Raw genomic sequence first — 25,796 nt, forward strand, 5'->3', positions numbered from 1 at the left:
GTCAGTATTCAAATTAAATTCAGATGAGATAGACTATTCCATCTTAGTTGTTCCAAGTCAATGCAGAGAGACTGTTCTTAAAATGGCTCATGACCTGCCAGTGGCCGGACATTTCTCGCATCGTAAAACCTTAAATAAAATTAGGGAAACCTATTGTTGGCCAAAAATGTCCTCAGATGTCACTACCTATTGTAGATCATGTAAAGTTTGCCAACTGTCATCCTCCCGAGGTACCAGGCGAGTACCTATGGTCAAAATGCCTATCTTTACGGTACCGTTTGAAAGAGTAGCTATTGACATCGTTGGTCCTTTATCTCCACTTTCATCTGGGGGACATAGATATATATTAACATTAGTTGATTATGCTTCGAGTTTCCCTGAAGCCATACCCTTAAAGACCATAACTACTACAGAGGTGGCTGAAGCCCTTTTGTCCATCTTCTCCAGAGTGGGCATCCCTAGAGAAATTTTGTCTGACCGTGGGACACAATTCACATCTGACTTAATGCAACATCTATACCAACTTCTGGGAGTGAAGCCTCTCTTCACAACACCCTATCATCCCAGCTGTAATGGGAGGATTGAGCGCCAGCATTCGATTCTCAAGTCCATTTTAAGGAAACTTTGCTCCCTTAAACCTAAGGAGTGGCATCGTTACCTACCCTGTGCTTTGTTTGCCATGAGGGAAGTTCCCAGTGACTCTTTGGGGTTTTCACCTTTTGAACTTCTCTATGGTAGACAGGCCAGAGGCCCATTGTCCATCCTTCATGACTTATGGACTAATGAGGAGGTAAATGCTGAGGTTCAGTCTTCTTACCAGTTTCTCCTTGACCTTAGATCCAAACTTGAGGAGACCTCTGACATAGTTTCGAAAAACCTAAGCTTGTCAATGGACCAGTACAAAACCTATTTTGATTCCAAAAGTCAGAGGAGAAGTTTTAAAGTAGGTGATGAAGTTCTTGTACTTTTGCCTATCAAGTCAAATAAATTATTAGTAGCATGGAAAGGTCCATATAAAGTATTAAAAATTTGTGGGAAAGTTGACTACCTCATAGAAGTCAAGGGGAAACCTAAGCTTTATCATATCAACATCCTTAAGAAATATTACCGAAGAAATTCGGTTAACTGCCTTAACAACTTTGACTTAGTTTTTCCACACAAACTTGATAAGACAACTGAAGAATGTAAAGTGTGCGTAATTGACACCTCTAACTTAGACTATGATGAAGAACTACATGACTTGGTGACTCTTGACCACTCGGATGCAACCAACATTAATATTAATGAATCTTTGGATGACCATAAGAGACATGAACTACTTCAATGTGTGAGTAACTTTTCAGACGTCTTTACTGATATTCCAGGTGTTACCTCCACGGTAGTCCATAAGATTGACTTAGTGACGGACAATCCTATCAAACGAAAATTATACCCAGTTCCAGTTCACCTTAGGGATGCATTTGACCGAGAGGTAGACAAATTATTAAAACTAAAGATCATTGAACCTTCAGTATCTTCATATTGTTCACCAGTAGTCATGGTTAAGAAGGAGGATAATTCATATAGACTTGCTATTGACTTCAGAGGCCTTAATGCTATAACTCGGTGGGATGCTGAGCCTATGCCCTTAATAGATAGCGATCTACACAAATTTTATGACGCTTCCTTCTTTTCAGAGATTGATATTGCGCAGGCATATCATCAAGTAATGTTAGATCCTTCTTCTAAGCAGTACACCGCTTTTCCTACACACCAAGGACTGATGCAGTATAGAACTATGCCCTTCGGTTTGGTAACTGCCTGTGCTACCTACGTGAGACTGATGAGAAAGGTCTTGGGTAATATGCCAAATGTTTCAGTTTATTTTGATAACATTTATGTAATGACATCTACGTGGGGCGAACATATCCAAACATTAACATCAGTTTTGCGTAGGTTACGCTCACATGGCCTCACTGCCAAGCCGAAGAAATGCTTCCTTGGGTATAACGAGATTAGATATCTTGGACTGATACTTTCTAATAACTCTCTGCAGCCTCTCCCCAGTAAGATCAAAGCTTTATTAGAATTCAAATTCCCCAAAACCAAGAAGCTCATGCGTAGCTTTCTTGGTTCTGTAAATTTTTATGCACGGTTTATCCCGAATCTTGCTGATCTTACAGGCATCTTATCGGACTTCCTTAAAAAGTCTGTGAAGGAACCTCTTGAACTTTCCGACGTAGCTCGGGAAAAGTTTAATGAGATTAAAAGTATCTTCTCGAAAGACCCTGTACTTAAGATTCCAGATATTAATAAAACATTTTGTTTGAGAACTGATGCCTTCAATACTGGCTTAGGTGCGGTGTTACTACAATACCATGATGGTACTCCCTTCCCTGTATGCTTCCTAAGCCGGAAACTCCTTCCCGCAGAAACAAGATACTCCTCAATAGAAAAGGAATGTTTAGCCCTTGTGTGGGGTATCTCCAAACTTAAATTTTATTTGCTGGGAAAAGAATTCATTTTAGAAACGGACCACAAACCTTTGATATACCTAGAAACTTTTAAGGGAACCAACAGTCGCCTCTTGAGGTGGACATTGGCACTCCAGGCTTTTAAGTTCCATATTGTGTATATCAATGGTTCATCCAATTATTTCTCTGACTGGTTAAGTCGTGACAGTCAGTAGATTTGTTGCCTTACGCGACTTCCACATGTTAGAACTTTTTCCTCGCCTATTCTTCTTATACTCCTTGACTATAAGTCTTGGTATGGGGGAGTGTGAGGGAAAAGTTCAATAGATAGGAGTAGAGATATAGTAACGATAGTTTCATTACCGGCTACTAGTTAAGGTAGGGTAAGTCAAGCTCCCGCCTTTCTTCCCCCTCCCCGAAAGTGATAGTTTCATTGCCGGCTACTAGTTAAGGTAGGGTGAGTCACGCTCCCGTTTTTCCCGCCTTTTCTCCCCCACCCCTAAAGTGATAGTTTGATTGCCGGCTGCTTGTTAACGTAGGGTCAGTCTAGCTCCCGCTATCCCTTCCCCTCCCTCTTCCCCCCCCCCTCGAAAGGTGACGTGTAGGGCTCTGGTCAAACAGTAAATTACTCGACTCACGGCTCCCAACACTACTGTAAGTACCTGCCTGCCTTGTATTCTAGTGGATTTATTGGTTAAAAGCCTCAATTTTGACCAATAATAAACTTAGTCCTTTCAGCCTTGCTCTATGTTGACTGTTGTAATAATCACCACGTCTTTTCAGTAATGTACACTGCCATGGAGAGTGATTATTTAAGCAGTGGGTAACCTGTCTATCTTTCCAGCTTGGATGTCAGAGAGGGTCACCTGGCAATCAACGAGCGGAAAAGGAGGAGGACTAACGTCCAGAGACTTCTCCATTTTGTATTGAAGTACCTGTGCACCTGTATGAAATTGCAGGACATAACCCCACATCATTGCAGCGGTAAAGAACCTGCTTTCCTGTCATCGGGATATTATACTCATGGCAATAATCTGTGAAGATCTAGCCAGTGGTGGTCACCAACACCTGCGACCCCCCCCATCATCAGCAACGGCTCTGATTTCAACAACAGTGTCACCAACACCAGACACCCACGTTTTATATACATTTAAATTAGCGTTGAATTCAGTTATTTGTATTTTTCATTTTTCATTTTCATTAATGTAGGATTAATATTTCATATTTAAGTGTTTTACATTTTATATTTTCTATATAATAAAGTGTTTATGTTTGTCTGTTATTTCTTTTTCTATTCACTAATTTTCCTGAGGAGGAGCCAGCCTGAGTAATACTGAAGTTGTTACGGGGCTGAGTAAGCCTTCACATATTTTAATAAATGTGACTATATTGACAGGAGGAGAGAAAAATAAATAAATAAATAAATGAGCTTGGGAATATAATGGCAAAATAGGGAACTTATTACACTTTAGCACCTGAGAATAGCACTTTGATTATTTTAACAATTGTAAATATATGAACTAAGGTATTTATATAAAGCTAAAATAAAGGAGAAAATATATAAGGGACTAAATTAAGTAGTGGTTAACAAAGTTCAATGGACAGGTAGTCACTATGATATAATATAATGGCAAAATAGTGAACTTATTGCACTTTAGCACCTGAGAATAGCACCTTGATTATTTTAACAATTGTGAATATATGAACTAAGGTAGTTATATAAAGCTAAAATAAAGGAGAAAATATATAAGGGACTAAAGTAATGGTGAACAAAGTTAAATGGACAGGTAGTCACTATGATATAACATTGATTTGGGAGTAAGATCTGATTTTGTAATGTATAATAAGTTGAGCAATTAATTGCACTATAAAAAGTAGAGAAATATGAGGTAGCTGGTACTAGCTAGCAAAAGATAGTTTTGGGACTCACACAATAATGTAATTGGAATATACACAAATTGCACACACAATATAAAAGGGACTAAAAAAAAGTAGTGGTAAACAGAATTAAATGGACAGGTAGCAACCATGAATAACATTAATTTGGAGTAAGATTTAACTTGCAACACAAAATTATGAGCAATTAATAGCAATTAAAATAAAAAGTATTTGAGGTAGCTGGTATTAGCTAGTAAAAGAAAAAAAAATACCACTGCACAATAATGTAATAGTAACGTACACCATATGCACCACACGTATATATGTATTAACCCTTTGAGGGTTTTGGTCGTACTAGTACGTCTTACGCGTAGGGGTTTTTGACGTACTAGTACGCATAAATTCTAGCGGCCTCAAATCTCGCAGGAAAAGGCTGATAAGCCTAGATGTGAGAGAATGGGTCTGTGTGGTGGGTGTGCGCAGTAGGAAAAAAAATCTGGGACCCAGTGGTGCATTGTGGGAATGCCATCATAGTACACAATTTCCATGTGCCCTGCGGTAAGAAGTTCCTCACTCCTCGGCGAATTGGGACACTTTTGTTCCCCAGTGACAGTTCTAATACAGATGGAAGTGACAGTGAAGATGAGTTTCAAGGTTCTGGTGAGGTTTTGACCGAAACTAATGACCATAATATGGGTAATAGTGAGGAAAACCCAGACAACCCACAGCCTTCCACCTCTGGTGCTGGGCCGTCATTCAGTTGTACCAGAATCAAAGAGGAAACTCCTATTTTCCCAAATCCCAGACTCAGATGTGAGCATTGGTGATGATAGTGATAGTGATTATGAACTACAAGCTCTTCAAACTTGTTCCAAGAATGGAGGAGGAGGAGGAGGCAGAGGAGGAGGAGGCAGAGGAGGAGGAGGCAAGAGGAGGAGGAGGCAAGAGGAGGAGGAGGCAGAGGAGGAGGAGGAGGAAGAAGAAGAGGAGGAGGAGGAGGAAGAAGAGGAGGAGGAGGAAGAGGAGGAGGAGGAGGAGGAAGAAGAAGAATACGTAATGATAACAATAATACATAATAATAATACATAATAATAATAATACATAATAATAATAATACATAATAATAATAGGTAATAATAATAATATGTAATAATAAATGTTCACCCATGACAGTAACAAGATAAGGGGAGATAACATCTGATAAGTGCTGACGTTTGATGAGGGTAAATGAGGGTAGAGCTGATGCCAAAAGATGAGATGAACATCGCCCTCCCTTTGTTTTTGCTGGTATACTAACATTTCTGTCTGTCTATTTGCCTGTCTGTCAAGCTCCCTGTCTATCCATCTAGCTCTCTGTCTCAGAGAGCCACAAGACTGCGTCATCACTTTTACTCACATCTTCAAGCAGAGTATAGCACTTTGTCTGGGTTTCTTGGGTTATCCTAGGTAATTTATACTATGTATACTTGTATTTATGTGTACCTGTGAGACAGAGATAGACAGACAGATAGAATGAGGGAGAAAGATAATTAGATAGAATGGAAGAGGGGAAGCAGCATCCGACCCCATTGTTTTGACAGGCCGGAGGGGGAAAGAGTAATGAGCCAATATGTCACTTTGACAGCTGCCGACTCCTTGTAATTTACACTATGGACGAGGAGGAGGAGGAAGAGTAGGGGGAAGAGGAAGAAGAGGAGGAGGAGGAAGAGTAGGAGGAAGAGGAATAAGAGGAAGAGGAGGAGGAAGAGGAATAGGAGGAGGAAGATTAGGGGGAAGAGGAGGAAGAGGAAGAAGAGGAGGAGGAGTAGGAGGAAGAGGAAGAAGAGGAGGAGGAGGAAGAGGAGGAGGAGGAAGAGGAAGAGTAGGAGGAAGAGGAAGAGGAGGAAGAGGAAGAGTATGAGGAAGAGTAGGGGGAAGAGGGGGAAGAGGAGGAAGAGGAAGAAGAGGAGGAGGGTGGAACACTAGTACACTGGTACTGGTACACTAACATTTCTGTCTGTCTATTTGTCTGTCTGTCAAGCTCCCTGTCTATCTGTCTATCCGTCTAGCTCTCTGTCTCAGAGAGCCACAAGACTGTGTCATCACTTTTACTCACATCTTCAAGCAGAGTATAGCACTTTGTCTGGATTTCTTGGGTTATCCTAGGTAATTTATACTATGTATACTTGTATTTATGTGTACCTGTGAGACAGAGATAGACAGACAGATAGAAAGAGAGAGACAGATTGAAAGAGATAGAATGAGGGAGAAAGATAAAACACCATTGTGTATGACACCATGTTTCAGAGTTCCACAAGCTGCAGAACTAATAGGAATATGTTCAGTGACTGTATATTGGTATATATATTATAGAACAATAATAATAAACAATGTTTTGTATTGTTTGTTTTTGTAAACAAGTTTTGTAAACAATATATTGATAATTATGTTTGTGTGCTTATTGTGTTGTATACAACGAGTGTATATATGTACATTGCACCTTACTTTGGTCTCATAGGCCACATAAGTTATGTGAAAAAATAAAATAGTGAAAAAAACAACAAACCTTCAAATACAAGTAAATCAAAGTTTACCGGGTGAGCGGCAGTCGCCGCTGTTGCCATACGCGGCTCATTTTCTGCAAACTTCATGCATCCATATCTCCGTAAGTATTGATGGTAAAATTTTTTTGTTTATCCTATAATGTTTAGAAAAAAAAACTCTATTTTTTCATAAGAAAAAATAATTTTTTTTTTTTTTGAAATTTGGCCGACCCTGAGAACGAGTTTCGGAGAGGGCCTGTCGACCCTCAAAGGGTTAAGGGCACTTATCTAATCTGTTACAGAAATATCAGCTTTTCTAAGGAAGGCAGAGAAATCATGTTCATTTGAGATGGTGTATTGTTGTCCTGTGCTGTCCTGTTAAGTAAAAGGACACAAGTGCAACTAATGTGAGATTTTATTGTGGCAATGTTTCGCTCTCCAGGAGCTTTATCAAGCCGTTACAAACAATACATGGACACAGAGGGTATATATAGGCTTAGAGTGAGGTGTAATACTAGTGGTAGTAGTAGAAATATTATTTGTACAGTGGAACCTCAAAAATCGAACGTATCACATATCGAATGTTTCGAAAATAGGACCATTTTTTCGAACAAGCTGTGTCCCTATTATCGAACGCGCCCCTATTTTTGGACCGCCGGGTATGGGACCTGTCTGCCGCTCGCTCTGTCCGCGTCCCCGCACAGGCGCCGTGAGCAGTCTAGCTTTGTTTATGCTTGAGTGAACACTAACCTGCGCTCTCATTCACGCATTTTACGATTATTTCATAGTGTTTAGTGCTTGTGGGACTGTGAAATAAGCTCCCATGGGCCCAAAGAAACTTGCTAGTGGTACCCCTGTGGTAAAGAAAGTGAGAAACACCATAGATGTGAAGAAGGAAATAATACAGAAGTATGAGAGTGGTGTGAGACTTGTTGAGCTTGCCAGGATGTATGGGAAAAACAAGTCGACCATCGGTTCTATCCTGTCAAAGAAAGAACAAATCAAGGAAGCTGATGTTGCGAAAGGTGTTAATATAGGGAGTGGATGAGGTGCCTTCTTCAAAGATTAAGGAGATTTGTGCCAAGTGGAATGATGTCCAAATGTTTGTGCAGAAGTACCACCCTGAGTAAGCTGAAACAAGCCATCTTTGCCAGAAGTTCAGTGACAGAACCATGTCCCATTTTAGGGAAATGTTAAAGAGGTGCCAGAAACAGAGGACTGTGGACAGTTATTTTGTGAGACAGGGGTCCAGTGACTCTCAAGCTGGTCCTAGTGGCATTAAAAGACAAAGAAGGGAAGTAACCCCAGAGAGGGCTTTACCTGAAGTCTTCATGGAGGGGGATTCTCCTTCCAAACACTAACCCCAACTCCCTCTCTCCTCCTCCCTATCTTCCAGATGCCATCACCAATCTTCAATAAAGGTAAGTAAAAATGTTATTTTATATGTATTACTATACATAATTAAAAACTATAGTATTTGTTGTATGTAAAATTGTAAATAATCTCTATAAAATGTATTTTTTGTGTGAATATTTTTGGGTTTCTGGAACGGATTAACTGTATTTCCATTATTTCTTACGAGAAATATTGCTTCGAATTTCAGACTTTTCGAATTTAGAACTAGCTCCTGGAATGGATTAAGTTCGATTTTTGAGGTTCCACTGTAGTAATAATAGTAATACAATATGGTTGAGCAACCAATTTGTACATGAGTAAAAGGTCATAAAAGCTATTATGTAGTACTTGGGTAGCATAAAAATAGGTTAGACAAATATTTCTGTTAGTGGTTGGATTTGAGAAGGTCTGTTTCAGTGTTCCTCTTCTGTTATGTTCTTGTGTAATATTAGCAGCAGAGACTATGTGATGGCAGGTTTATTGTTTTGAGGAGTATTTTTGCTAATCCTTCAGAGATGATGAAGCTGCCTTTGTTTTGCTTGATTGCGCTAGAAACAGCAATTAATGATGATTCAAGGCATTTATGGCTGCGGAAATTGGGTTCTCTGATCACTAGTCGGGCATCGTTGAATTTCATGAGGTGATTGGTGGCATTCCAGTGTTGTATGCAGGCGTTGTTCAAGTTATCATTTCTACATGTGTTAATGTGTTCATTGAGGTGTGTTTTGAGGTTCCTTACTGTTTCACCTACAAATATCCTGTCACAGCCTCCACAAGGTATAGTGTAAACTCCTGCATTGACTAGTTCGTGGTGGTTCGATTTTGTCCCTTATGGAAGTGCTGGATGCGATGGTAACTCTTGTGTTAGTTTGTGCTAGAACCTTGGAAACGTTCAGTACAACTTGGCTGTTGGGAAGGATTATAACTTTGTTAGGAGTGGTGTTGGTGCATGGAGAATTGATGATCTAAAGAGCTCTTTTCTTGCAATCTTTGATGAAAAAGGAAGGAAAATGTAGATCGGTGAAGGTTTGGTGTATGTAAGTACATTCTTCGTCAAGAAACTCAGGACTACAAATTCGGTAAGCTCTTAGGAAATCCGATGATGATGCCTCTTTTGGTCTTAGTTTCTTGACTGGAATAGAAGTGGGTGAGATCATTTTTGTTGGTAGGTTTACGGTAAACTGGAAATCTTAGATTGTTATCAACTTTGTGAATGAGGATGTCTAGAAAAGGTAGCTTGTCACTGGACTCTTCTTCTAGAGTAAACTGGATAGCCAGTTCAATTGTGTTGAGACCTGCCTGAAGATTCTGCACATCAAAACATTTGGGAGTTATAAGGACGTCGTCCACATAACATAACCAAGTGATACTGGTGGAGATGATGTTGGTGAAGTCCTCAGCTTCCAGGTGCTCCATATACAAGTTGGCTAAAATGGCACTGATAGGGGACCCCATTCCCATACCATAGGTTTGTTTGTAGAGCCTGTTATTGAAAGAAAAGCAACTGGTACATCACCGGACATTCAGCTCGATCATCATCAACTGCGTGTGTCTACTTCACCTCCCTCCCCCCTCCCACTTCCCCTCTTCTGCCCACACCTGCCACTACCCCATCTACTCCTGCCTCTAAGGCCTATCCTGCCTCTGCCTCTTCCAAACCCAATTCTTTCTCGCTAAACCTCAGATACTCTAATTCTGATCATGCCACTATCTGTCCTGAAAATGTATTGTACCAGACCACTGATGCACCACAACTTAAAGTCTTTAAAACCACCTCAGGCTGTAAACTCCTTCTTGACAGACATTCCTACGCAAGGTACATTTCAAGCTTGACCAGACAAAAACTTCTAAATGCCGGCTTCACTATTATTTGGATTACTGAACACTGTGCCAAAAGCACAGTCATTGCTAAACACGTAGACTATTCTCTCCTGACTGCCTATGACACAGACAAAGAAGACTTAATCAAAGATATTAATACTAAGAACAAAGTCTCTGTTGACAACATTTACAGACCTGATAACTCCACCATCCTCAAAATACACTGTTCAACTCCTTCTGACGCCTCTACACTCTTCAATCAAGGAATCCTTGCCAAAACTATCCGCATTCCCCCAAACATTCTTCACTCTGAACTTCCACCCCCATCACACAATATCTTAAATGCTGCAAATTCAGCTACAACGAAACCACATGAACATCCTCATGAATCTGCTCCAGATGTTCAGCAACTGGCCACTTCTGGAATACTACTTGCAACCTCCCCCTTAAACGTTCTAACTGCGGTGGGTCACACACTGCAGTTGCAAATTCCTGCCCCTCTAGAAAAGACTTTCCTCCCTCAGAGCAAGCCAACCTCCCTCCCTCCCCAACCCATTCCCTGCACCTCCCTCCCCCACTCCCATTGCCTGGGCTACTCCACGCACTTGGTCTACCTCTTCTTCCCCCAACCCAAACACCCACACACATACTCCAAGCACCTCTCAATCTACACCTACACCCACACTAGACTACATAACTAACTGTTAACTTGCCACTGCTGCCCACTCTGCGATGGTAATCTCTCAAACTTACCAATCTCAAACTTCACCTAATCTTGTCTGCTAACAATCTTCCCTTTCTAATTACCCCTCCTTCCTGCTTCTCTTCTAAGCCCTCTGCCACCTCTCCCTTCTCCCTCCCATTACCGACAGGTTGGTAAGACACATAGGCAACAGTTAGGCAACTTTAATCCGAAACGTTTCGCCTACACAGTAGGCTTCTTCAGTCGAGTACAGAAAATAGGGAGGAGCAGTAGAGATGTGAAGATGATGTAATCAATCCATTACTCTTGAAGTCGTAGATTTGAGGTTGTCAGTCCCTCAGCCTGGAGAAGAGTTATGTTCCATAGTCTGGAACAGTCGGAAGGAGAGGTGCAGAGTAGTAGTGAAAATGTAGCCACTGAGAGGTCACGTCCCATTCAGATCAAACAATTCTCACTGGAAAAGGTTGTCCAAGGTGTATTCTCTTCTGTACCAAGATGCCATTGTGTTGCACTGTCTGACAGAGTGGATATCAAAATAGTAAGACACACAGGCAACTTTAATCCAAAACATTTTGGATTAAAGTTTCTCCTCTTAATTTTACATCTCTAGAGAGTGCAGATTCAAGGTTCTTGGTCTGTCTTCATATGGGAGATTCCCTATGTAGTGGATTAATTTTGTCATTCTTCTGTGAATGTTCTCCAATGAATTTATATCCATTCTGTAGTGTGGTGACCAAAACTGTATTTGTCTAACCAATTTTTAAAACTACACAACGTTTTAGCTTCAGTGGCATTACTCAGGAGGTTGTTTCACTCATCCACAACTGTATTGCCAAACCAGTGCTTTCTTGTATCCTTCCTAAATCTATTTTTTTTCCAACTTGTCTTAGTTTGTGATGAATGGTTTTGAAAACCGACAAGTTGAAGAATTGAGACACTTATGCAACACATGGGAATCTTTATTGAAGAAACATTTCGCCACACAGTGGCTTCATCAGTCCAATACAAAGTAGAAGTGGGTAAGGAGAGTAGAAGTTTGAGGTAATCAGTCCCTCAACCTGGATTTGATGTGTTCAGTCCATCACTCTTGTAGGAAGTGCAGCACAGGGCCAGAGAGGTGGCTTATATACTGTGGCGAGATGAGTTGAAGCAGGAGGAGGCGGGATCACAGTGGGACCTGCCACTAGTGTAAGTAGGTCGTCGCCCAAAGGTTGGGCAAGCGTTGAAGTATTTGTACCAAGATCCCATGATGTTGCAGTGTCTGACAGATGTGGTGAATGGTTTTGAAAACCGACAAGTTGAAGAATTGAGACACTTGTGCAACACATGGGAATCTCTATTGAAGAAACGTTTCGCCACACAGTGGCTTCATCAGTCGACGACCTACTTACACAAGTGGCAGGTCCCACTGTGATCCCGCCTCCTCCTGCTTCAACTCATCTGACTGCCGTATATAAGCCACCTCTCTGGCCCTATGCTGCACTTCCTACAAGAGTGATGGACTGAACACATCGATTCCAGGTTGAGGGACTGATTACTTTGAACTCCTCTCCTTACCCATTTCTACTTTGTATTGGACTGATGAAGCCACTGTATGGCAAAACGTTTCTTCAATAAAGATTCCCATGTGTTGCACAAGTGCCTCAATTCTTCAACTTGTCGGTTTTCAAAACCATTCACCACAAATATTTTAATCATTAATGATCGTCCCAGAATAAATGTAGTGGATGGCTTCTTGTTGTTGTTGGGGTTTATAAGGCCACTGACAGCTTACTCTGTATTGAGTTCTGCCTGCCAGTGTCCAGTGTCCCACAAGGGTTATACAGTGCTGCAGGGTGGGATGTGCTAAAGATGTACTGTGCCATATCAGAGTTGGAATCAGTAAGAGCGGTGAGGAGTGCTAAAGGGACAGTAAGGTCTCAAAGACGGTTTTCCAGTATCCGGAAAAGAAACCCTAAACAAAGTGGAAGGAACCTAACTATTGGTGGTGCATATTACATGTCCCCAGTGCACCCTGAAGCAGCAAGAAGACGCAGGTACAGGCCATTATCTCCTGACGGGCGAATGGCTTTTTTTCTGGATCAAAGGCTACCTGCCCAGTGTAGTCTGTGCTCTTCCAGGAACATAAAAGTGTAAATTATTATTATTATAATCAAGGGGAAGCGCTAAACCCGGAGGATTATACAGCGCCTGGGAAGGGGGATGTGGAAGGCATTCAGGCTTAATTCGGGGAACTGGAGCACAGATCCAATTCCCTAAATCAAGAGCCCCTCACCAACATCAAGGAACCTTCCTTGAGGGGTTAAAAGTGTAAAGAAAGATTTTTAATTAGGAGCTCATCAAAATGTGCTTAGTTCAACTTTGTTCATTATTCTATTATATTATTGTAATAATGTTGGTAGAATTAATGAGAACCTTCAAAACTAGGGATGTCAAGCCCATGATGACACTCTTCAGGTCACTTGTTCTATCTAGGCTGGAATATTGCTGCACACTAACAACACCTTTCAAGGCAGGTGATATTGCTGACCTAGAAAATGTACAGAGAACCTTCACGGCGCACATAACGGAGATAAAACACCTCAATTACCGGGAGCGCTTGAAGTTCCTGAACCTGTATTCCCTGGAATGCAGGAGGGACAGATACATGATTATATACACCTGGAAAATCTTAGAGGGACTAGTACCAAACTTGCACACGAAAATCACTCCCTACGAAAGCAAAAGACTCGGCAGACGATGCAACATCCCCCAATGAAAAGTAGGGGTGTCACTAGCACGTTAAGAGACAATACAATAAGTGTCAGGGGTCCAAGACTATTCAACTGCCTCCCAGTGTACATAAGGGGGATTACCAATAGACCCCTGACTGTCTTCAAGCTGGCACTGGACAAACACCTCAAGTCGGTACCTGACCAGCCGGGCTGTGGTTCGTACGTTGGATTGCGTGCAGCCAGCAGTAACAGCCTGGTTGATCAGGCCCTGATCCACCATGAGGCCTGGTCACAGCCTGGGCCGTGGGGGTGTTGACCCCCGGAACTCTCCAGGTAAATTACCCACAATATGTAAAGTAAAAGGACACAAGTACAACTAATGTGACATTTTTATTGTGGCAACGTTTCGCTCTCCAGGAGCTTTGTCAAGCCGTTACAAACAGTACTATATATACCCTCTGTGTCCATGTACTATTTGTAACGGCTTGGAAAAGCTCATGGAGAGTGAAACGTTGCTACAATAAAAATGTCACTAGTTGCACTTGTGTCCTTTTACTTAATTCATTTATATTTATTTATTTACTTATGTCTTTGCAAACAGTACATTGAGATTGTGTATTTACAATAGTGGGTTGCAATGCAAAGAGAGCCTCTATTATTATTATTATTATTAGTATCAAAATTAAGCGCTAAACCAGTGGGGTCACACAGCGCTACTTTGTTATTCTAATTAATAATTTCACAAGTGTTATGCCTAGTTAACCCACTCACTGAATGATTAGCTTTCCTAATGATGAAATGCCTCTCACCACCAGATTCTCCAACATCCAAGACATCCTTAACTGTTATAAATTTATGTCAGGACTTGGAGCTGATCATCTCAGTTGAGAAAACAAAGTACCACTTATAATTATTATTACAATCATAACTAAGCGCTAAACCTATTAGGGCTATACAGCATTGAGTACTACTTATTAGATGTCCCCCTCGGCAGAATTCAGTTACATGATTGGTCTCAGCTTTAATGTGTAACCTGATCTCGAGATCTTGAATTTGAGGTCCCACTATATAAATCTGTTTAACCAGACTATCACCCATTATAAAAATGGCTTAAAGCACTTAGAACTGTGGCAGGATCATTTACAGCTCAGTTAGAGCCAGTAAAGCACTTAATCCTTTTAACTGTACAGACCCTAAAATTAAAAATGCTCACACTGGCCACATTTAAAAAAAATTCTTCTGAAATGATAGGGAATACTTTTATGAAGGTAAGAGCACCGAAAGTATGAGATATGATGGGAAACTTAATGGAATTACTCAGGTGCACCTCTTTAAGTAGGGGTTCCTTGCAGTGGTGAAGAGGCTCTTGATCTAAGGAACTGGACCCTTTTAGTCTTCCTCAGACCAAACCTAAATCCCTCCCCCAGTCCTTTCTTCCCCACCTCATCCCTTCACCTCTCCTCCCTCTTGTACCTTCAACCTTTAGGGGTCTTCCATCGGAAGTTATAGTCCTAGTCCTTAGACACCTTCTTATTGTTATGCTTCTATTCGAAGATCATGGCTTTCATACAGTGGAATATTAGAGGGCTCAGGGGTAGCCAGAGTGATTTTAAGGTGTTGCTCTCTCAGTTCTTCCCTGTATGTGTCTGTTTACTAGAACCAAAATTGTGCTCTGCTGATGTCATCCCAATCTCAGGCTGTCTTATTGCGGTCACCAGATCCCCTTCTCAATGGAATATTTAATGAAAGTGTACTTTGTGTGTGCCAGTATACCACATTCTCATATCTTTTGTACGTCGCTGCATTAAACTGCAGCCATATGTACTTGAACAAGTGGTATACAGTCTGTTCTTTGTATCACCATTTTTCAACCATTACCTATTCCAGATGTTCATTTTCTAGTTTCTTCATTACCTACACTAATCCTTTTATTAGGCGATTTTAATGCTCATCATTTCCTCCATGACAGTGGTGCTTCTTTCTTGTTATTTTAAAGAAAAGAAAGAAGGAAAGACAACAAAGGGGGACAGCAGAGACACAGTCACTAGAAGTCATGAAAGGGCCATAAGTTCCCCTCATCCGAGAAGGCCTCGAGCCCACTAGCAATGTAGAGTGAAACCCGTTCCATACCCTACCCTTCACGCCAGTAAATCAGCACTCTGGGATAGCAACCTCACATTTAATGAGCCACCTTGGCGGACAAAAGAAAGGTAGGTCGGAAACCCCCTACAAAGCATACCTCCTTTGGCTGTCATCTCCCAGAACCAGCAGGCAGCCTCTGGAGATACACCCATCATCTGCAGGACACCCCACCCACTTCTCGGAAATCTGGGAAGGGAGCAGAGCACCTCCAGACAATTCAGATACCATGGAAAACTACACCACCCCTGAGGGACCCTACAGAGTGGGATGAAACCCAGCACACTTCCCCATACCTAGAAACCATAATGCCAGAGGGGAGGATCCCAGAGACTACAAATAGGATGGGGAAAGGGGAGGGTTGGGAGGTGGGAGGAAAAGGGAAAAAAAGGGGGGGATGGAGAGGACGGGATAGGGAGGGGAGGATTGGGGGGTACTTAGATTCGGTCTGAGGAAGGAGACCAAAGGGTTTAATTCCTTAGACCAAGAGCCTCTTTGCTGCAGGTAAAAAATAGTTGTATTCATTCATGAGTTATTTACACTAGTTTTACGGTGTTTGTCATTTTAAAGCATTATGTCTGGTTTGCATAAAAAAACGGGTTAAGTCACAGCTCTTGGAACCAATTAATGACGTAGGGCGGGTATGAGTGTATTCTTATTCTCATGTACTATGTCTCATTGGCCAGTAATCATTAGTTTTAAGGCTGCTCAGTATGCCTTACATAACAAGGGGTTTTCTATAAAGTAGTTTATACATGTCAATTATCCTAATTGTATATGTTAGAGAAATAAAGGTGTTTGCTTGCTTGTTATTCCTTGAGGCCGTCAGTGGTGGTGGTGTTTACTGTGGGGATGTGCTGAGCTGCCCTTGAGAGTTCTGGAGGGTGGCTTCATGTGTTCTCAGGTGACATCATTCCTGGAGACTATCTGTTGATTCTAGGTGGTGGTGGACAATGGGGTTAGGATTCTTGGTGGGTTTTTGTTTGCCAAGGTAACTCGGTGGATGTAAAGTTGCCATCAGCGGGCATACGCAATTTATTTTCATCATCCCCACCACACACCCACTGACCTTGCTGATACTTCCACCTTTGACAGACACACACACACACACACACACACACACACACACACAGATGTTAGTATATGGATATACATGGGTATACGAAGGACTATAAACATACATATACAGTACATCTTGTTGAAGCTGAGTATTGGCATTATTATTATATTATTGTTATTGTTAGTATTATTATTAGTATTACTATTAGGTTTCCCATCCTCACTGTCTCCCCCCAGGAATTACCCCCACCCCCCCTACCTCCACTAACCTACCGACCACTCTACCCCTCTCGACCCTTTGCTGCCACCAAGAGGAGGTGGGTGCTCACACTCACTCTCCATCTTTCTCTTTCTCTCCCACTGCACCCACTCAGGCATTCCCTCTCACCCCCTACCCCCACCCACCTACCTCTCTCTCTCTCTTTCTCTCACCCCCCCCCTCTACCTCTTCCTTCTCTCACCTCTCCCTTTTCTCTCCCCCTCCCCCCATTCCACCTCTCTTTTCCTTCCTTCCACTCCGTTTTCCCTCTAGGAAAAAAAAAATGGTAGCCCGGTGGCCTGGTGGCTAAAGCTCCCGCTTCACACACGGAGGGCCAGAGTTCGATTCCCGGCAGGTGGAAACATTTCGACACGTTTCCTTACACCTGTTGTCCTGTTCACCTAGCAGCAAATAGGTACCTGGGTGTTAGTCGACTGGTGTGGGGGACAAGATTAAGGACCCCAATAGAAATAAGTTACAGTCCTCGATGACGGACTGACTTTCTTGGGTTATCCTGTGTGGCTAACCCTCCGGGGTTAAAATCCGAACGAAATCTTATCTTATCTCAGAGGAGGACTCAAAGACCCCAGAGATCAAAGGGGAATGGTTCTGGTAAGGAAGAATGGATGGAAGAGCAATGCAAAAGGATGGAACAAGAGTGGGAGAGAAAACTAGGAGAGCTTTCTGTGAAATTGGAAAAGAGGTTGGAGGAGGAGGAGAATTGGGAGCCTCAAGTCGAAGCTGCAGTAGCCAGGATAAAAGTCCTAGGAGATGAGGTAAATAGGCTGAAGCGAGATACAGGAGTACTGACCAGAGAAAGCACAGCAACTGAAGCTGGTACACCCCTACTGAATGAGGGGCTCAGCAGGAAGGAAAGAGACATAACTTATGCCAAGGCCCTATCAGCCCTATCTGTCCACCAAGCAGGGCCAAGGTATGAAGGGGGAGAGCAGCTGGGTGCAGGTGGTGAGGGGGGCAGGTCATATGCAGAGGCCTAACCATGCCACCAAGAGCTAGAGGAAAAAATAAGGGAGAAAATGGCCATGTATAGACAGGAACCAGAGACAGAGAGGGAAAGGCAATGGGAGGAGGAGCAGGCAAAGTCAGTATTTATTCATGGGCTTCAGGAGAGTGAGGGAAGGACACACACTGAAAGACGGCAGGCAGAACATCAAAGAAATAGGTGAAGAGGAAATGTCTGAGATTGTAAATTTTCAGAGAATAGGGGGGCACTTGAGGGGGAGAAAATGACCGATCAAGCTGATTTTCAGGACAGAAACAATGTGAAACAGGATCTTCCAAGAGAAACCATGGTTGAAGGATTCAGCAGAATACAAGAATGTGTTCGTAGACCGAGACGGAACAAAAACAGAATGACAGCAGCTGAGGGAGAGGACACAAAAGTGAAAAGAGCTAGGAGGAGAGACAAGGACAGAATCAGCAGAGGACAACCGGAGCAGGGCAGAGCAACAAGTGCAAGCACACACAGACCCACCCCCAGAACCCCACAACCAATCACGCATCCCAACACAGACCACAATCCACACTCACAGCCCCCACCCCACACTATTCTGTAGAACCCTGCAGTACACTGCCAGGTCCCCCGCCCTCACAGACCCCCCAAAACACAGTGTTGGAGAGGAAACTGAAGGTATGGTACACCAACGCTGATGGAATAGCAAATAAGTGGGAGGAGTGGCATGAAAGAGTCAAAGATGCATCAGCAGACATAATAGCCCTCACAGAAACCAAGCTGCCAGATGCCATCTTTCCAATGGGATATCAGATCCTGAGGAAAAACAGAGGGAACAGAGAGGATGGAGGAGTGGCATTGCTGATAAACCGATAGGATTTTGATGAGCTGGAGAGAGGAGACAGAGGAGAAGCAAGAGATTACATAGTACTAACACTTCAGTCTGGAGGTCCCAAGGTGGTGATTGCAGTGATATATAACCCACCACAGAACAGCAGGAGGCCAAGACAAGAGTATGATGAGAGTAATAGAACAATGGTTGACACACTGCCTGAGGTGGTCAGAAGGGCTCATGCGAGCAGGGCAAAGCTACTGATCATGGGTGACTTCAACCACAAGGAGATCAATTGAGAAAAATGGAGCCACATGGGGGCCAAGAAACGTGGAGGCTAAGTTGATGGAGGTGGTACTGGAAAAGCTCATGGACCACCACGTAAGGGACACTACCAGAGAGAGAGGAGAGGATAAACCAACGAAACTGGACCTAGTATTCACCTTGAATAGTGCAGATATTGAGGACATCACATATGAAAGACCCCTGGGGGCTAGTGATCATGTGGTTTTAAGCTTCGAATACATAGAGTTATAAGTAGACGGGGAAGCAGGGAGGGCCGGACGAGCGAAGCCAAACTACAAGTAAGCATGAAGTGCTTCCTGAACAGGGTTCAGTGGGACAGAGAACTGGCAGGGAAATCAGTGGACAAGATGAAGGAATATGTGACAATATGCAAGGAAGTTGAGGAGAGGTTTGTACCCAAGGGTAACAAGAATAATGAAAAAGCCAGGATGAGCCCATGGTTCACCCAAAGGTGCAGGGAGGCCAAAACCAAGTGTGTTAGGGAATGGAAGAAGTAAAGAAGGCAAAGGACCCAGGAGAATAAGGAGAGCAGTCGTAGAGCCAGAAATGAATATGCACAGGTATGACGGGAGGCCCAAAGGCAATATGAGAATGGCATAGCAGCGAAAGCCAAATCTGACCCAAAGCTGTTGTACAGCCACATCAGGAGGAAAAAACAATCAAGGACCAGGTAATCAGGCTGAGGAAGGAAGGGGAGGTCACAAAAAATGACAGCGAAGTATGTGAGGAGCTCAACATGAGATTCAAAGACATGTATAGTATGCAAGGTCATGGAGAAAATTATCAGGAGAAGAGTGGTGGAGCACCTAGAAAGGAATGAGCAGCAATGTTTCAGCCAGCCAGCAATGTTTCAGGGATGAGAAATCCTGTGTCACAAACCTACTGGAGTTCTATGACTGTAAGACGAGAGAGAGGGGTGGGTAGATTGCATTTTCTTGGACTGTAAGAAGGCATTTCACCCAGTTCCACACAACAGATTATTGTGGACGCTGGAGAACCGGGCAGGGATAACAGGGAAGGCACTACAATGGATTAGGGAATACCTGTCAGGAAGACAACAGCGAGTCATGGTACGGGGGCAAGGTGTCAGAGTGGGCGCCTATAACAAGCAGGGTGCCACAGAGATCAGTCCTAGGACCAGTGCTGTTTCTGGTATTTGTGAACATGACGGAAAGAATAGAATCCGAAGTGTCCCTGTTTGCAAATGATGTGAAGTTGATGAGAAGAATTAAAACGAATAAGGACCAGGCAGAACTACAAAAGGACCTGGACAGACTGCAGGCCTGGTTCAGCAACTGGCTTCTGGAGTTCAACCCCACCAAGTGCAAAGTCATGAAGATTGGGGAAGGGCAAAAAAGACCACAGACAGAGTACAGTCTAGGGGGCTAGAGCCTATGAACCTCACTCAAGGAAAAGGATCTTGGTGTGTGTATAACACTGGGCACATCTCCTGAGGTGCACATCAACCAAACAACTGCTGCATCATACAGGTGCATTCTGACATCTAAATAAAGATTCATTCAGGACCTTGTACACTTTGTACATTAGGCCCATAGGCCCATGCAATGCCAGTTTGAAACCCTCACCTAGCCAAGCATGTAAGGAAACTAGAGAAAGTGCAAAGGTTTGCAACAAGACTAGTCCCGGAGCTAAGGAGTATGTCCTATGAGGAGAGTTTAAGGGAAATCGACCTGGAAGACAGGAGATATAGGGGGGATATGATAACGACATATAAAATAATGAGAGGTATACACAAGGTGGACAGAGCTGTTCCAAAGATGGGACACAGCAACAAGGGGTCACAGAAGTTGAAGACTCAGATGAATCACAGGGATGTTAGGAAGTATTTCTTTAGTCACAGAGTTGTCAGGAAGTGGAATAGCTTGGGAAATTATGTAGTGGAGGCAGGATCCATGCATAGCTTTAAGAAGAGGTATGATAAAGCTCATGGAGCGGGAAGAGTGAGTGAGTAGTGACCAGTTGAAGAGGTGGGGCCAGGAGCTTTGAATCGACCCCCACAACCACAACTAGGTGAGTACACACACTTTTTAACAATCATTTTTGCACCATGATTTTACTTTTCCTCCGACACTCTCCCCTACCCTAGCACCAATCTACTCTTCGCTCCAACTTTGCATATTCCTTCATTCCCATATCCCTCGTCGCTCCAACTTTGCATATTCCTTCATTCCCATATCCCTTCCTACACCACTGTATGACCCTCTTAGGCTTAACATTTAATTTGATATTATTATTATCATCTAGCAGTGCCTGGTCTTACATAGGCACCATAGTCTGGTGTTGTATAAGGACAGGGTTTTGGAGTATCTTGTAATAAGCACTGAAACTTGTCAGAATACAGTAATTACCAAAACAGTCATTTAACTAGTAGTTATAGTTAGCATTTAATGTCATTATATGTGTGCTTGTGGTTCAGTTGACAGCGTCCTCAGCTCACATGTTGAGGAACCAGGGATCGCTACCTGGCACAGGTGAAGCAGTTGGCATATTTCCTTACACCTGCTGTCCCTGTTCACATAGTGATAAGTAAGGTGTGGGTTTTATCCTGGAGAAGAGTAAAGGACCACAATGGAAGTAAGCAGACACTCCCTGATGCCACACTGACTTTATTGGGTTATTCTGGGTGACTAATACTCCAGGTTAAAAATCCCAACAAAATCTACTTACGTTACTATGGAGAGACAAATGCAGTATAATGTGATCTTTTATTGACAACGATTTGCCCAAGCAGTAAGCTTTTTCAAGTCACAGAGAAGCCTGAACGAGCATTTATATACATAGTGAGATGCAGTCAAGGCGTGTTGAAAAAAGAGGTTAGACAAACATATAAGTGGGCAGAATTGGATTTGAGAAGGATCTCTCAGGCAAGGATCAGTCGACCTACTGCGGTGTTCCTTTCTGGTATCTAAGGAAACCAATTTAGAAGCTTCCTAGTGAGAGGCTCAGTTATATTGTAGGAGTTGTAGCTCTGGTTGAAATTGTTTGATATTCTGATGAGCATTTGCTGTATAGCCCTTGTGGCTTAGTGCTTCTTTTTGATTATAATAATAATCTGATGAGCAATGATTCCAGAATCTTGCATTTTGAAGTGTCTTTGATGATGAGTCATGTACCCTTGTAATTGATCAAGTCATACACCGTTGTAATTGACAAAAATGCAGAAGTTGATATAATACTTATGGAATTATGCAGGTGCAAAATTGGAGGTCAAATAGCACTAGACACGACAGTGATTTTGCAAACTTTGACGCCCTTTTTTCAGCCTATTCCAGTGCTCAAACTGACCCAATTCGAGGCTACTTTGTTACTATGCCATCTGTTCTATCTACAAGAACCTGCAACTCTTCCTCTGTTTAGTAATCACATTCCCATGCTCTCTTGTATAACATTTGCCCTACACTTTCAATCCAACACCCATCCTTCTCACTCACTCACTCACACACACACACACACACACATCAGGAGAAGAGTGGTGGAACACCTAGAAAGGAACGATCTCATCAACAGCAGCCAACATGGTTTCAGGGACGGGAAATCCTGTGTCACAAACCTACTGGAGTTCTATGACATGGTGACAGCAGTAAGACAAGAGAGAGAGGGGTGGGTGGATTGCATTTTCTTGGACTGCAAGAAGGCGTTTGACACAGTTCCACACAAGAGATTGGTGCAAAAACTGGAGGACCAAGCAGGGATAACAGGGAAGGCACTACAATGGATCAGGGAATACTTGTCAGGAAGACAGCAGCGAGTCATGGTACGTGGCGAGGTGTCAGAGTGGGCACCTGTGACCAGCGGGGTCCCGCAGGGGTCAGTCCTAGGACCAGTGCTGTTTCTGGTATTTGTGAACGACATGACGGAAGGAATAGACTCTGAGGTGTCCCTGTTTGCAGATGACGTGAAGTTGATGAGAAGAATTCACTCGATCGAAGACCAGGCAGAACTACAAAGGGATCTGGACAGGCTGCAGACCTGGTCCAGCAATTGGCTCCTGGAGTTCAATCCCACCAAGTGCAAAGTCATGAAGATTGGGGAAGGGCAAAGAAGGCCGCAGACGGAGTACAGTCTAGGGGGTCAGAGACTACAAACCTCACTCAAGGAAAAAGATCTTGGGGTGATTATAACACCAGGCACATCTCCTGAAGCGCACATCAACCAAATAACTGCTGCAGCATATGGGCGCCTAGCAAACCTCAGAACAGCATTCCGACATCTTAATAAGGAATCATTCAGGACCCTGTACACCGTGTACGTTAGGCCCATATTGGAGTATGCGGCACCAGTTTGGAACCCACACCTAGCCAAGCACGTGAAGAAACTAGAGAAAGTGCAAAGGTTTGCAACAAGACTAGTCCCAGAGCTAAGAGGTATGTCCTACGAGGAGAGGTTAAGGGAAATCAACCTGACGACACTGGAGGACAGGAGAGATAGGGGGGACATGATAACGACATACAAAATACTGAGAGGAATTGACAAGGTGGACAAAGACAGGATGTTCCAGAGATTGGACACAGTAACAAGGGGACACAGTTGGAAGCTGAAGACACAGATGAATCACAGGGATGTTAGGAAGTATTTTTTCAGCCACAGAGTAGTCAGTAAGTGGAATAGTTTGGGAAGCGATGTAGTGGAGGCAGGATCCATACATAGCTTTAAGCAGAGGTATGATAAAGCTCACGGCTCAGGGAGAGTGACCTAGTAGCGATCAGTGAAGAGGCAGGGCCAGGAGCTTGGACTCGACCCCTGCAACCTCAACTAGGCGAGTACAACTAGGTGAGTACACACACACACACACAGGATCCATACATAGCTTTAAGCAGAGGTATGATAAAGCTCACGGTTCAGGGAGAGTGACCTAGTAGCGACCAGTGAAGAGGCAGGGCCAGGAGCTTGGACTCGACCCCTGCAACCTCAACTAGGTGAGTACACGTGTCTAATCGGCATGTGTCTAGTACAAAATGGTAACTAGCACACACACTCACACACACATTTTGATGAGCTGGAGAGCGGAGACAGAGGAAAGCTTCAGTCTGGAGATCCCAAGGTGGTAAGTGCAATGATGTATAACCCACCACAGAACAGCAGGAGGCCAAGGCAAGAGTATGATGAGAGTAATAGAGCGATGGTTGACACACTGGCTGAAGAGGCAAGAAGGGCTCATGCGAGCAGGGCAAAGCTACTGATTATGGGTGACTTCAACCACAAGGAAATCGACTGGGAGAACTTGGAGCTACATGGGGGCCAAGAAACGTGGAGGCTAAGATGATGGAGGTGGTACTGGAAAACTTCATGTACCAACACTTAAGGGACACTACCAGAGAGCAAGAGAGGAGAGGACAAACCAGTGAGACTGGACCTAGTATTCACCTTGAGTAGTGCAGATATTGAGGACACCACATATCAAAGACGCCTGGGGGCCAGCGATCATGTGATTTTAAGATTCAAATACACAGTAGAGGTACACGTGGAGGGGGAAGCAGGAAGAGCCAGATGAATAAAGCCAAACTACAAGAAAAGAGACTACGCGAGAATGAAGAACTTCCTGAACAGGGTTCAGTGGGACAGAGAACTGGCAGGGAAGTCAGTAAAGAAGATGATGGAATATGTGACAACAGTATGCAAGGAAGCTGAGGTTTGTACCCAAAGGTAACAGGAATAATGAAAAAGCCAGGATGAGCCCATGGTTCACCCAAAGGTGCAGGGAGGCAAAAACCAAGTGTGCTAGGGAATGGAAAAAGTATTAAAGGCAAAGGACCCAGGAGAATAAGGAGAGCAGTCATAGAGCCAGAAATGAATATGCACAGGTAAGAAGGCAGGCCCAACGACAATACGAAAATGACATAGCAGCGAAGGTGTAATCTGACCCGAAGGTGTTGTACAGCCACATCAGGTGAACATGAAAATGGTATACAATACCGACAGGTTGGTAGGTAAGACACATAGGCAACAGTTTGGCAACTTTATTCAGAAACGTTTCGCCTACACAGTAGGCTTCTTCAGTCGAATACAGAAAGTAGGCAGGAACAGTAGACTGATTACATCGTCTACACACCTCTACTGTTCCTGCCTACTTTCTGTATTCGACTGAAGAAGCCTACTGTGTAGGCGAAACGTTTCGGAATAAAGTTGCCAAACTGTTGCCTATGTCTTACCTACCAACCTGTCGGTATTGTATACCATTTTGATGTTCATCTTGTCAGACACTGCAACACATGGCATCTTGGTACAGAAAACACCTTGGACAACCTTTTCAAGTGAGAATTGTTGGATCTGAGAGGGACATGACCTCTCAGTGGCTACATTCTCAGTACTACTACTACTCTGCACCTCTCCTTCCGACAGTATTTAAGTCTCCGCACTGTCGCTTGATCTTCAGATAGTTCCTGACTATGGAACTGAACTTCTCCAGGCTGAGGGACTGACAACCTCAAATTCTACGACTTCAAGGGTGATGGACTGATTACATCGTCTTCACACCTCTACTGTTCCTGCCTACTTTCTGTATTCGAGTGAAGAAGCCTACTGTGTAGGCGAAACGTTTCAGAATAAAGTTGCCAAACTGTTGCCTATGTGTCTTACCCACATCAGGAGGTAAACAACAGTCAAGGACCAAGTAATCAGGCTGAGGAAAGGAGGAGGAGAGATCACGAGAAACGACTGCAATGTATGTGAGGAACTCAATGTGAGATTCAAAAAAGTGTTCACAGAGGAGACAGAAGGGACT

Source organism: Cherax quadricarinatus, chromosome 81, assembly GCF_038502225.1.
Source record: "Cherax quadricarinatus isolate ZL_2023a chromosome 81, ASM3850222v1, whole genome shotgun sequence".
NCBI classification, from domain to species: Eukaryota; Metazoa; Arthropoda; class Malacostraca; order Decapoda; family Parastacidae; genus Cherax; species Cherax quadricarinatus.